Here is a 12,326-nt window from a genome sequence, read left to right as displayed (position 1 = left end):
ATTGTTTTTGGCCTGTAACTAGCAGTGTTCCTTTGGCGTTGGTACTGGGTTCAGTCTTGTTTCAACATCTTCATCAGTGACCTGGACCAAGGGGAATAGAGTTAATCCTCACCAAGTTTGCTGCCAATACGAAGCTGGGAGTAGAGGCTGACACACCAGAAGGAAGTGCTGCCCTTCAATGGGACCTGGACAGAATGGACAATTGAGCACGGAGAAACCTGATGAGATTGAGTAAGAGCAGATGTGAAATCCTACACGTGGGGAGGAATAATTGTGTGCCTCAGTACAGGTTTGGGGCTGATCTGCTGGAGAGGAACTCGGTGGAGAAGGACCAGGCTGCCTGCTGAGCAACAGGTCGGCCATCAGCCAGCTGTGTGCCCTTGTGGCCAAGAAAGCTAATGGTACCCTGAGGTTTGCTAAAAAGAGCGTGGCCAGCAGGTCAGGGAGGTGAACTTCACCCTGTATTCTGCTATGGTAAGGATACACCTGTCTCCAGTTCTGCGCTCCTCAGTTCAAAAAAGACAGACAGGGATCTCCTAGAGTCCAGTGGAGGGCCACAAAGATGAGTAGGGGCCTGTATCTCCCATACAAGGAAAGGCTGAGAGATGTAGCGCTGTTCAACCTTGAGAAGAGAAGGCTGGGGGGAATCTCATAACCATTTATGGATACCTAAAATGCAGGAGTCAAATGGATGGGGCTCTTTTCAGTGGTGTGCAGCCACAGGGCAGGGGACGACAGGCAAAAAGTGGGACACAGAAAGTTCCATATAAACATGTACAAGAACTTCTTCACTGTGATGATGACAGAGCACTGAAACAGACTGCTAGAGAGGTTGTGAAGTCTCCTTCTCTGGAGATACTCAACACCTTCCTGGATGCTTTCCTGCTCGACCTGGTGTAAGCGGATGGTTGGACTAGGTGATCTCTAGAGATCCTGTCTGACTCCTATGATACTGTGATTCTATGAATTTAACAGTGTAATTTAAATATATACTGGTAAATATTTGCATAAAATATGACTGTGCTGTGTAAAGTTTTTCCTGTGTTCATTAAAAGTTAACTGTTATTCTGTTATGAGAGGGAGCCTACAATTTTAAGTCAGTTTATGTGTAAGTAAATATAAACAGCTTTATTCATGCTGATGCTCCCCATAAGGCATAACATTACTCTCTCTTGCTGTTAACTTTCACAAGTACTTGTGACTTCTGCATCCTTCTCTGTGTGTGACATGTTTGTCTTATCTTTGGCAGATCAGCATCCTTTTAAGTTTTGTACCAGCTTCTATTTCCAATATGAGATTGAAAGGCTTTATTTAAGTGGAAGAAGATTCATAGCTAGGTAATGTGGAGGTACATATCCTGTGATTTTGGGCATGTTTCATTTTACTTTTTTTTTTTTATCTTCTTTCACTACCTGACACCCACTCAACTTTTGAGTATCTGTATTCCGTTAGTTTAAGCACCATGCTTATTTTGTCAGAAGTCAATATCCGAGGAGTATATTGGATTTATCCTTATTGTAAACTTTTTAATTCTGATTTTTCTGTTACTTCAGCAAATAGTCTCTACTGTTCATACGCTTTCTTTTCCAGCTACCCGACTTCCATCTTTTTTTCTTATTTCTGCTGCCTTCTTCATCCCTTGCAGCCTCTTCCTCTAGAAAGAAGTTCACTCTTCCACCCATGCGTGGCTTTTGCACTCTTGCGTTTTTAGTTACCCACAACTGCCTTTTCTCCATCCCTCTTTCTAGCTACAGCTTCCTTCTTCCCCAGCACTCACTGCTATCAAGAGCAACTTCAAATTGGAAATAACATTTTGTTGAACTATAAAGCCAGTTTTTTAAGTCTTTAATCTGAGGTTGAAAGACCATGTTTGGCATTTTTTCTGTTCCTTGCAAGTTCCTACCGTTTCTTCCCCCCCCCAACCATCCTATTTATATTGTTACACCTCTTTGCCTGCTTGTTTTAGTGCCCCTCACTCAACAGCTTCCTTCTGTGTTTGCATGTAATGTAAGAGGTGGGTTGCTAAACGAATATTCTAAATTATCTTCAAAATTCAGTTCAGTAGACTTGCATTAAACTTTTAGGGGACATAGTTTTCAGTATTACTGTGCTAGTTAATGTGGGGGGAAAAAAATTAACAAAAAAAAAGCATTGAAACTAATTTATTTTCAGAGCCCCAACCTCCTCACGTTCTGAGGACTGTATATTCTACCCAGAAGAGTGGACTATTATTACCATTCATGGGAACAAAACTGTTCTGTGTACAGAACTCTGTATATGGTCCAAAATTTCAACATCATTAGGGGATGTTGTCTTTAATGACTGTTCTAAATTCCACTTTTTTACAACCGTTTTGTGAAATTGGTTGTGGAGACAGGTGGGTATTTACACTGAGAATTAGTTGCGCTCTGGAGAAAACCACTCATACCAGGAATATTCACTTCAGCTGAAATGGAGATAAGTAATTTGAGGGTGACTTACTCAAGTTTTGAAATAGTTCACACTATGTTAGAAGATGAGGGGTAGATAAATGGTGAACAACTGGGAAGCTGGCTCTGAAGCACGTGCTCTTGAATTTGGACACCGACTAATCTGTTTTGGCTGTTGCTGGCACTGCAAATAACAGCATAATGCAAAACCTTCCTGTTTCTTCCCACTCTTCCAATCTTTTCTCTCCACTGAGGGCAAGCAGCGGCCACGGCCAAGCCATCAATTGCAGAAGTGGGGGCAGTGTGGCTGGGGTCTCTTGCATGGCCAAGCCTGCAATCTCCCTGTTCCTGTTGTGGCTTGGCTTTTTTTCCTCATATATAAATTACTTCTGCTGATTTTCTTCTGAGCTAGATCCTTTGCCTCATCTGAAAGACAAGTCATGCTCGTAAGACTTCATCACGAACTAAGTGATGTCAAGTAAATTTTGTAGACTGTTCTTTCATCTTGTACAAAAGCTATTCGTGCAGTTCTTTCTCCTTGAGAGTGTCTTTGGGATGTCTTTGGTTTGTTTTTCTCTAACTGGTCACCCACCAATTTAAATTTCACCTTGACTTTTGGAGACAGGCATCAATAAAACAAATGTTATGCTCTACATGCTCCTCTCACGTGCTTCAGTCATCTGTTTTCCTTTAACTTCATTTGTAAAATCTGGTAAATCCATGCTTTGCTGAAGTATAATAATGTGCACTTCACTCTGGAAACGTGCAATTTCTAGTGGTGGTGTATATGTGAACATAATTCTGTTGATGCAAGTCCCACAGAACTTAAGGCTGGTGATTTCAAATAACGTTGCCTCCACCTGCACTGTGAGTGCCCTTTTCTCCTCTGTAACTGAAGAATTGAAGATAAGCAGCATCAACCACATTTTATTCTCCTCTTCAACTCATCTCAGCAGTGCTTCATGCTCCCCTAACGTGCATATTATGGACTGCATTGCCCCTGGGACTGATTATCTCCTTACAAGTCTTCTCTTTGCTGTTGTTGGCTGTTTGGGCACAAGCAGGGTTAAAAGGTATTGGCTGTTTTGGCTCTTTCTCATTGAACATCTCAAGTTCCCTTAATAGTCCATTGTTGTCTATGCAGCCAGTTTGTTTTTTCCCTTCTGATCAGCATAGGTGTAGAACAGAGCATCTGGTAGAAGGCTGTTGTATGTGTCCTTTCTGGATCTCCGAGCGGTGCACCTTCCTGTGCTCCCAAAAGCTGCCCATGGGAACTTGTAAGGAGCCTCATGTGTCCCTTATGTCACTGGACCTTTACTGGGCAACCTCTTACCATTACTGCTATTTGCAAAAGGATACAGCCTTCAGTGGGGCTTTGCTTCAGAAGAAGTGATCTGGAAAGGATCTTGTGGAAAATCTTTCGTATTCTGTGTTGCAAGAGGATGTGGATATGCTCTCACGTTTCTGTAAAAGGCAGTGTTAGACTTTAAATGTTCCTGTTTTATCTTCTGTTTTTCCTCTCAAAATCTGTGTTATAATCTAAACCACTTTAAATTTCTCACTCACTATGTAAATGCTTTTTTTTGTGGCTCAATGCAGAGAAAACTGAATTATTTGTTATTTCCTAGTACCTGTTGAGACAGAGCTGTAGAAAGAACTAGGAGTCTCTCCTACCCTCAGTCTTGAAATAGGAGCACTCTCTTGTCTTGAAGGTCAGTGTAAATACCTTTTGGTCACACAGATGAGAGTTTGTGTGGGCAGTCACTTGAGGAATCCAGGCACTCACTCTTGTTCTAATAAGTGCCTATCTGCAGTTGTAGAATTATAATGATTCCTTTTCTGATCTCTCCATCCCAATTAACTGAAGCAGTATTCATTCCAAATTCTCAAGTACAGGTTAAAGACAAAAAAAACCCTGCTGAAGTGCAGTTAATGTCCTGCTTTCCAAGTAATAAGGAGGTTAAACTTATTCCTAGCAATCTGATTGTGCTGATCCAAGCACAAGATGTATGGGCAAAACCTATTTCTGAGATCTGTTCTGTGAATACAGTCTTTGATCATATTCCTTAAGATCAGAAGGCAGTCTGACAAATGAAGGGTAAGTGGGTTGATTGTAGCTGGTAAATGATGACTGGAATAATTCAGAGCTCCATGTAGGCAGATTCACACGCTTTCCTTATGGTGCTGTTTATTTTTCAAGAAGCCTCCAGTGTTTTTTGGTTTAAGCAGCGATGTCAGCGTCTTGGATGGTGTTCAACAAAGGAACTGCATTTGTTTTAAGTTTTCCCAGTAGTTCCTTATGTCATATTATGGCTCCAAAGTAACTAAATATTGTCATCGTGTTTGGTTTGTGCGATTGAGTTCAATTCCCAAGCTGTGTAATGCTTCCAAAATACTCCAAGCCTGACATAAACGTCTAGAACAGTTGTAGTGCTGACAACAATGGGAAGTGTCAGCATTTCTGTGAATTCTTCCCAGTTAAATAATGATGTCATTTTTCTTCATGCTTGTACTTGAAAGGATGCTTTTGTAAAATAGTGAGGCGGGGAAGTGTAAACTATCAATAGTAAATAGTAATTTTCAGTGCGGTGGTTTCTGTTGGTAAAAGACATCTAAGAGGCTTTTATGTACATCGGATGTAGGTTTGCTTCAGAGATTTTCAAGGAGATGTTGAATGAATGCATTGATTTACAGATATTGGACTGTTGCAGGAAAATGAAATGGCGAGTGCAGTTGGGATTCTCTGCCATTTAGAAGCTAAGGATTCATCTGGACTGTAAGAGGGCCGTGAAACAGGTGTAGTGGAAAAGAAGGCTGGCTCAAACATAGTTAATCAGATGTAGACTCAAGGTAATGATGAATAACGACTACATACATTTGTAAACAGGTGCAAAGCATTTTTTTTCTGCCTGGAGAGTTGCCAGGGTTATGTGATAGCTTAATATTTCAGCTTGAACTGCAGCTGGAAAGGCAATGATATTGAGTGATTTTCATTATCTGTTCTGCATTGCTGAAATGGATGTAGTCACGTAAAGTAATACTTTGAAAAACCTCATCAAAAAGATTTTGCAAGAAGCTTCACAAATAAGAACTTAAAAAGGAATATATATTTTTTTGCAAGTGATTTTACTCTTTCAGAAGCCGTGTAAAAGCTCTGGGCTGCTGCTTGATGCAGATTTAACAACAATTACTTGAAAAATCACTTAGAGTGCCAAGCTATGGTTACAAAAGGGCGCGCTGCTGAGCTTGTCACCAATGCTGCTTTCTGATGTTGGTCTTGAAAATGGAGTGCTCTGCGGGACAGTCCAGCATCAGCTCTGAATTCTCTTCAGCATCACTGTGATAGCACCAGTTGCTTTCAGATGCTTCATGAATGTGCAGCAAAACTGCAGCCTCTAATCCAGGGTGGTCTGTGACATGTACTTATGTTGTGTTCATTCAGAAAACTTTACCAGTATTTTATTTTCAAACTGCTTTTTGTGGACTCACTGTGGTCACGCTGTTGGTGTCTGTAAATGTGCTTAGTTTTGGTGAGGTAATAACACTGGTGTAGCTTCTTTCTGTCACTGCCTTATATGCTGAGCATCTATAATCACACATCTGATGTGCGCATCTTAAAAAGATATGCAAGTTTGTAGTATTTCTTAAGCCAGAAGAACAAGAAAGTAAAAGCATCACTTGCTTGAAGATTATTGCTTTCAGTTCAGTATAGAACACCTAAACAAACTTAATCAGGATCACTTGGTTTAAAAGTGTAAGTAGAGAGAATTTTTAACATGCATTGCTTCTGTCTTTGGATTTCTGGACTTGGAAAATGTGTTTTCCCATATACTGAATTTACTAATACTAACTATGTAATGTGGCTTAGCTTTCTACCGATGTTCTCAGTTGTACAGCTGTTTCAGACTGTTGGTTCAATATGTAACAATGCAAACCTATCATGTATAAGAACTTTTCTAATGCAGTATATCACGTTGTCTTATTTCAGAGAGATATTTCAGCTTGGAATATTCATTATCAATACTGAGAAAGGAGGATGCCAAAACCATATTGATGAATTATCCAGGTCCTTAGAAACCTCTAGTTAACTTTGTAAAGAGAACTTTGTCCAAAACATTATGTTAATAACAGATATAATTTATTACCTTGGAAAATCCACTCTGTATTTTAAATTGGATTACTGCTGGATTCAGAAGGATGAAAAACCCTGCTGAAGTGTATCAGATTATTCACGGCCCAAAGGGGAACTGCCTCGTGGAAAAGCAGGTGTCTCCTTTCACTAGGAATGCTTCACATTACAGGAACAGGATTTGGAGCAACAAATGGATGCCTCCAGGATCCTAAAAATCTCTGCTTCCTGATACTTTCCATCCTTTTTCAACAAGCTTTTGGCAAGATGAGGCAAAATCATGTTTACTTGAGTTTTGTACTTACATGTCAAAATCATGACCTCTTTCAAGTAATTTTTTTAGGGGGAGACAGAAGCTTTGCTACTAATGTAAAAATTCATTTTTTTTCCCCCTCTGTTCCTTTCCTTGTCATGAAAAACAGGATGTAATAATAAAACCACATTAACTGCTTCCAAATTAGCCACGTTCAAGTAATTCCTGTACCTATCTCTTTCAGAATTGTTTCCTTCCTAATGCCTGGCCTCCAAATTTACAGCAGAATGGCAGAAAGTCAAGGGCTGAAAGACCCCACATCTTATGGAAGTAACAAGACAGTGAAAATTGGAGGAGCAAGGTGTTTTGGGGTTTGGAGGTAACTGCTGCATTGCTCTTTGTGGAGTAAGTTGGTCCCCAGGCAAGGGCAATCTTGAGGCCTGGGAGATGTGGGTGTGTTGGTGGCTTCATGGGAGAAGCTGCTGATGTCTCAGCCTTCCAACCCTGTGCCGCCCAGAACTGAAGGAGTTCTCTGGGCTGTGCCTCTCTTGGGGAAGTCATGGTGGATAGCAAACAAAGACGAGATAAAAACTGCAAATCATAGGAAACAGTCCATCAGGGCTACTAATTGTGGATGTCTTTATGGATCAGGAGATTGGGAAAGGCAGAAGTAGCCCAGTAACATGCACAGGTCATGAACAAAGGCAAATCAGCTGGCAGCAGTACAAAAAAGGCTTCTGTTTTGTGGCTTCTGTTTGCATAGGTCCTTAATTGTAAAGGGGAAAAAGGCATTTCAAAGGGATGGTGATAATGCATTATTCACCTTTGTTAAAGCAAGGAGTGCTTGATACTCTAATATTTTTTTAATCTTTCTTTCTGTATTTGAAAGGAGTAATTCTTCCACAACAGAGGTGCACTTTGCTCTAAAAACAAGTGTTTGCCTGCATGTTTATTCTGTTATAGCTCTCTGCTAATGCCTTATTCCGAAGAAGTGGTTGCAGTTCATCTTCTTGACAAGTAGCACTGAGCATCTGCTGTTAGTAGGCTATTTGCAGCACTGTCCTTGTAGTTGCTGTTTTATCACTTGATAGGTTTGTGTTGTTTTTCTTTTTCTCTAGGGATGGAAACTGGATTTACAATTGAATGTAAGCTAGTGATCAGTTGGTGATTAACAGGTTCAGAAAAATAAAATAGAACTGGCAAGTTCTTACTTCTCTGTGCAGACAGATTAGGCCTCAGCACCATTAAGGTGATGTGAAGAGGGAAAACATCATGGTAGGCTTTTACCTAAATTTCAAAGGAAGTTTCAAAGAGTGAAAATCCTTGGAGAATCTTCGCCCTGGTGTGCTTGGGGTAGATGTACTGCTCTGAGGAACGATACCGGGCTTGCCCTGATGTGACTTTGTCCATCTGAAAACCATCTAACCTGACTTGAACACTCAGCATCTCTGTTGCACATCATTATGTTGCCTCTACAGAAAGGTATGCTATAGGAAACTACAAATAATTGTGTGGAGGAAGGAGGAAAAAGAAGAGGTTTAATGGGATATTGCCCATTACTACTGCTCTAGGAGCCAATTTACCTTTAGAGTAGTACTTTGAAGGGCAAGCATAATGCTTTAATATGGGAGGAATTATTTTTGTTACTTATCTGCACTATCCTAACGATAAAGATGTTTGCTTATATTTGGATCTTGCTGGTTCTGCTTCATGGCAGCTAAAGATAAAATTTGTGCATGGTAGGTTTTATTTTTTATTTTTTTAGCCTTCCCTTCTCCTGCTACTTCATTTTACTGTTTACCAAATAGGGTGGAATGTTTTGGGGGTACAGTTAAATAAAACGTGTCATTCTGTATATCCAAGTATGTTTCAGGAGCACTTACTGACTTAACTTTTGCAAGGGAGGAGAGCATGCTAGGAAGCATATTCACTGTATCATAAGAAATGACTGTAAAGTTAGACACTGTGTCCCTGCAGTGTCACAGTCACTAAGAGCTTTATTTGTTCAGAAATGTTGATGGTAAATGGGACGTAGATTCATTATTTTGCCCCTTGTTTGAAAAAGGTCTGTGAGGCCATGCACCAGCTCAGAAAAGTCTGTGTTCCTCAAGGGATACTCAATCAATAGACTCCAAATAGTGTTGTTCTAGTGCACTGAACAACACGTGAGTAAACCTGACAGAACTTTGCTCTGTAAGCATCATTTAATGTGAATTATAGCCTGCCCTGGGTTGAGCTCTTAATCAGGGAGGAGGCTATGGTGTGACACTGAACACGAGGTCTCTTGCAAAACCACTTCTTCACCTGCAAGTTCATGTGTAATCAAACTTCCTTTTAATACCAAATACAGAAAATAGCAAAAAAGCTTTTAAAAAAGGCCAACTGGAGACTTGTCTTTGAGCAGCCAAATTCCACTGCCTTGCTGGCAGTGAGAGTGAATCAAAATTGATTTTTGTTAGCAGATGTGTCCAAAGTTAAATGAAAACTGCGTGCGTATGCTGTGAACTCTAACCAGAAATCTAGATGCCTGGTTTCTGAAGAACAGACCAAACAAGTATTTGTGTCCTTCCATCCACTTGGCCGTGTAGCTTTCCTGATATTCTCAACTAAGTTAGTGGGGTGAACTACACTTACTTGTAGCCATCTCCATAGTGTGCTAAAGCAGGCAGCTGTAATGGCAGTATTCTCTTACATTCTTTCCATACATATAGAATGAAGATTATCCGATTACTTTAGCACAACTGGAATCTGGGATTGAAGGCTTTCACCTCCCTTAGAAAAAATGATCATGAAATTCAGATTCCAGCTCATGATTTTGTCATTGAGTCCAATGGACTTTATTCATTGTTTTACTGTTTAATGGGATATGACCATCTGCTCAAACAAAAGAAGGTATCTCTGTAACTTTTCTGTAGAGGTGTCAGTAACTCTTCCAGTTCATCAAGCTGGCCAAACATTATTGTGAGATGTCAAGCGGTAAAAAATCTTATTCATTAAATAACATAATTAAACTTCAAACATTTCAGCGCAATTGTTTCAAAATAATTTTTCCAGAAATATTACAATGCGTTGTCTAATGCTGAGCGTGGGGTATGTCAGAAAAAAACTATGGCTGCACTTCTGCTGGAGTGATTTAGTGCTAGGGGTAAGAAGGCATAGGCAGTTACAGGACTCATTGAAATGGATGTTTGTGTTTGGCACCTGTGCGTTAGATGGCACTCTCTAAAATGTCTCCCCAGGGCGATGGACTCAGCCCCAGCCCTGCTAGAGTTCATGGAGTGCTGGGCAACCTTCTCAGACATAGGGTTTGAAATTTGGGTGGTTCTTTGTGGAACCAAGTGCTTGATTATTCTTGCAAGTCCCTTTCAATTCAGGATGTTTTGTGATTCTATGATTCTGTTTCAAATTTACTGCTGAATTTTCTTTTTTGAGTTCAGTTTTTATATGTTGCCAGGTTGCCAAATGTTTGGATGAAAAATAAAATTTTAAGAATAACTTTTTGGAAAATACCAATCTACTGTGTTTATTACAATGGATAGGAGTCTAGGAGAAGTCTGGGAATTCTGGGAGATTTCAGTGGTGTAATCCATGAATCTATCACCTTGTCATGTCCCAAAGGAGCAGTTACCAAGTTATTTACTACCTAAAGAAGAATACCGTTTGAGATATGGTTTGCCGTATTTTGTAGAAAAAATAATTTAAGGTGAAAGAGGTCGGTTGTCTCATGAATTCATTATGTTTTTTCCACCTGACTTTCTGGGTACCACCTGTAGGATATTTGACAACTTATGTTCTCATGTATAGCACGTTCTGTAAGGAATGTGAAGTGTGTCACTCTCTTGAACAGAAGAAGTTGAAAGCTGAGAGTGCCAGCACACTGCAATTGCCAGAAGAATGAGGCCTCTTGTAGATCTGGTAAATTGTTATTTCTATTACAATTTCAGTAATAAAAACTAGCATCAGTGCAAGGTCCCTGAATCTCATTTGCAACTTAGAGCCACAAGTCCTTGGTTTCTGACTAGTTTTCCTAAGTTTACAGGGAAGCAAGTGAAGGTTTCCTTTATTGTTTGTTTCTTTTTGTTGTAATAGGTACATAACTTTTATGGATGAAAATTTGATGATTCTTTTTCCAGGAAGTTGGTGGTACAGGAAAGTACAAAAGATGCTGTCACTGAATGACAACTGTCTGATTTGGCCTTCTGTTATCATTCTGTCGTATTTGCATGGATGGATGAAGGCTGCTCTGGACACGGAAACCTTATTCTTTGGCTTAAGAAAGAGACAGGAGGCCATTATTGAAATTGTCTTTGAGCTTAACTGTTCTAGCCAAGTTTCTCAGTTTAATCTGTATTTCTATGTTTAGCACATCTTGAACAGGTGAAACACACAGAAAGCAATGCTCTGAAAGGTTTTAAAGCACTTCACCAATTTCGCTGATTTCTTCATTGCAGCCCAGAAGTGTTGCAGCCACAAGAAGCTAAGAAATAGCTGTCAAAATAATGAGCTGAGTTGTTAAATGGTGCATGTTTTTTTTTTGTTTTTTTCCTGTCCATGCTGATAATAGCAAGTTATACCTTGTGGGAATTGTCCTTCTGCCCATCTCATAGGACTGTTCAAGGCATTGTGAGAATCAGTGAGTCATCTTGGGCAACTTGGCCTTTCAGGTTGGCTTTGCACTGCAAGTCCACCTGCTGCCATGGACCAGAAATCCCTGGCATAGCTGGTGCCTGGCTGTGCTGCTTCTGGCAGGTGTGGAGTGGTTCAAGTCCCCCCATAAACTTGTGGCCATGACACTTCCTCAAGTTCTTAAAAGCAGGCTTCTTCACTTGTTGAGCAAACAGTCTGTAACAAACACTCACCATGATGCCTCCAGTGTGAGGAGGCACCTCTTTGACCCCGGTAGCTCTGCAAATACTTGGAGAGTCCTCATCTGCTGTATATTTTTGGATTATGTATGATGTTTTGGTACAGGCACTTGAGATGGACCCTGTGGCCATGCAGCTTGTTCAGGAGCTGTAACAGCCCTGCACTTACGGGTATTTCTCCTATTCCCATGTTAGCCACCTTTCAAATAATCCAGTGAAAATCTTCACTGGTTTGCAAGCCTGCTGGCAAAGATGCTTGCGGCCTCTTTGTTGAGCAGGTGCTACAGCTCCCCTACAGAGAGAGCCCTGCCATCACAGGAATCCGTACCTGTTTGCAAGCAGCTGTGCAGCCAGCTGCTGAACGGAGTGATAGCAAAGGAGGAATTCACAGTCCTTTCTCTTTCTGCTTCTCTCTATCAGAAAAGAGGCTTGTTCTTTTTGCATAAGCCTCACAGAAGCGTAAAGTTGTTTTGAACTGGTTAAATGAAACCTGAGTACTTCTAGATAAACCAGCAAATAGGTAAGTCAAATATCTATGGGGACTCAGCTCCTTGTCTGAATGTGGTGGCATATTTGGGGATGGATTCTGCTTTGAAGACTTGCTTTCCTTGCTGCAGAAGTACTTCACAACCACGTTGTTAAGCCCTTAC

Source organism: Lagopus leucura, unplaced genomic scaffold (genome assembly GCF_019238085.1).
Source record: "Lagopus leucura isolate 7727_CA_CO unplaced genomic scaffold, USGS_WTPT01 Super-Scaffold_100012, whole genome shotgun sequence".
In the NCBI taxonomy this organism is placed as follows: domain Eukaryota; kingdom Metazoa; phylum Chordata; class Aves; order Galliformes; family Phasianidae; genus Lagopus; species Lagopus leucura.
Note: the sequence above shows the minus strand (reverse complement) of the source record.